At 30.5% G+C, this 2022-nt stretch overlaps 1 non-coding gene across 1 annotated transcript; it reads left to right on the top strand.

Annotated features, from left to right (window-relative positions):
• Positions 1–1023: 1023 nt before the first annotated feature.
• TRNAQ-CUG (transfer RNA glutamine (anticodon CUG)) lies at positions 1024–1095 on the top strand. Its single transcript has one exon. It is a non-coding gene; the product is annotated as a tRNA-Gln (tRNA).
• The last annotated feature ends 927 nt before the right edge of the window (positions 1096–2022 follow it).

Raw genomic sequence — 2022 nt, forward strand, 5'->3', positions numbered from 1 at the left:
AGATGAAAGTTAAAAACTTGTACATTTCATCTTGAGGGGGTCTATTAGAGTTCAGTTTATGGTTAATTAGTTAGGCTTGGTTTGTTAGCATTCTTGGTTTAACCAATTCTGTTTCTTTTTAATTAGGATTGTTATCATTGACTTGGACCTTACTCAGCCTTTATTTAAGCTGATTTGGTCCCCTGTTTATCACACTTTGGATATACTTTTTGACTGAATAATAAGTCTTCTTACTCTAATATAAATTACTAAAATGCATTTGATTTGACTGATTCTTTAAAAGACATCTCTGTTTTCATCTTACCAATATCTATCATGAAATTTAGTAATGAGTTATTACAATACACCCTTAGAGGAATAGTATTAAGCTACGATTTCTATCTAGTGCTATTTCTCCATTTCTCATAACCTCAAATTGCGATGCGATTAGGATTTTGTTATTGGTGAGATTAAATGTGGTTCTACGGATGTTGTTTCATGGTTATCGAAAGAGTGTTTTCTAAATTCGCTTCTATGTTGAGTCGAGGTTGCACTTGTTCAAAGAATGTAGCTTCAGGTTCAGGAGTTGTTGCATTGATGCGGTTACTATTTCAACAGAGAAGCAGCTTGTAGACTTGTTTTTTAAACCGGATGGTGCCGAAGAGTACTTCTCAAGTTCACTCGGTTTGCAGCTGTTTTCTATGAAGATATCAGGGCTCTCCCAATTGCCATTGCTGCATCTTCATCAAAAGCCTCCAATGCAAATATTGGCATGATGACCTTTGGGGTAGCACTGATTTGATTTCAATAAAATTTCCATTTGGCGAATAAAAAAAAAATCTAATATTATAAATGCAGGGAACCCCACCAAGGATTTGAGGCATTCGACGAAAACCAACCATTTATGTACCGTCAGTGATGACTTTAATGGCAGCAAGTAGGGTTCAAAGCTTCGTACAGAGATGCGTTCCGCAGCTGAAAAGGGTATGACTAATTTTACATTATGAAAAAAACATTATTTTTATGAATAGTCTGGGTATATTCGGTCCCATGGTCTAGTGGTTAGGACATTGGACTCTGAATCCAGTAACCCGAGTTCAAATCTCGGTGGGACCTTTTTAGTTTTAAAATTTAGATATATATATTCCTTTCTTATTTTATTTTTTAAAAAAACTTAAAATTTATTTATTATTTGTAATGGATTAACTTTTTCATTATGCTCGTTAAACTAAAAAAAACATATTGCATACTTATTTCAAAATTAAACACTATCCCGTTCTGGTAGAAAAATATGATAAAACATTTATATGAGCATGATTATAACAAATCAGTGAAGGTGATTCTAATGTCAACAGATGCTCATTAATTACAATGATAAATTCGCACCTAATTTAAGGCATACATTATAACTAAGAAAATGTGTTATTACCACCTAAATTTTCTTTTAACTTGAAACCTATTCTTACACGGACATCAGAGAAAAAACTAAATACACTCAAAAATTAGTCACCAAACACACTCAAAATTTCACGTACGAGTAATGATTGGGATACACTCAAATTGTACATTATTTATACATAATAATGTATAATTAATATCAATCACACAATTAAACCACCTAAAATTATCTATAGTTAAAATTTAAAATACATCATTATGTGTAAAATAAAGTATGTGTGCAATTTAAATATGTCTAGCATTAATCTTTTACGTATACTCATTATCTTCTATCCCTTTCACAAAAGTAATAACTTTGGTAGATTGATTTAGTCTAATAGATTGGTTAGAGATCAAATGTAGGGACAGGGTGTATCTTCTCTACGTGCCTCAAAGTTTAGAAGAAACCATCATTAATATTATGATTCTTAATTAATCAATATTCATTTAATTAAATAATTATTTTTAGAATATCTTATACATTAGCATTATAGAATTATAATTGTTTTTGACATATCTTATACTAATAAAAAAGAATTATGTTATTATTATAATAGTCTATATAATTGTTATTCCAACAAAAAAACTTACATGAAGTGGCACCAA

Source organism: Humulus lupulus, chromosome 2 (assembly GCF_963169125.1).
Source record: "Humulus lupulus chromosome 2, drHumLupu1.1, whole genome shotgun sequence".
Taxonomy (NCBI): Eukaryota; Viridiplantae; Streptophyta; class Magnoliopsida; order Rosales; family Cannabaceae; genus Humulus; species Humulus lupulus.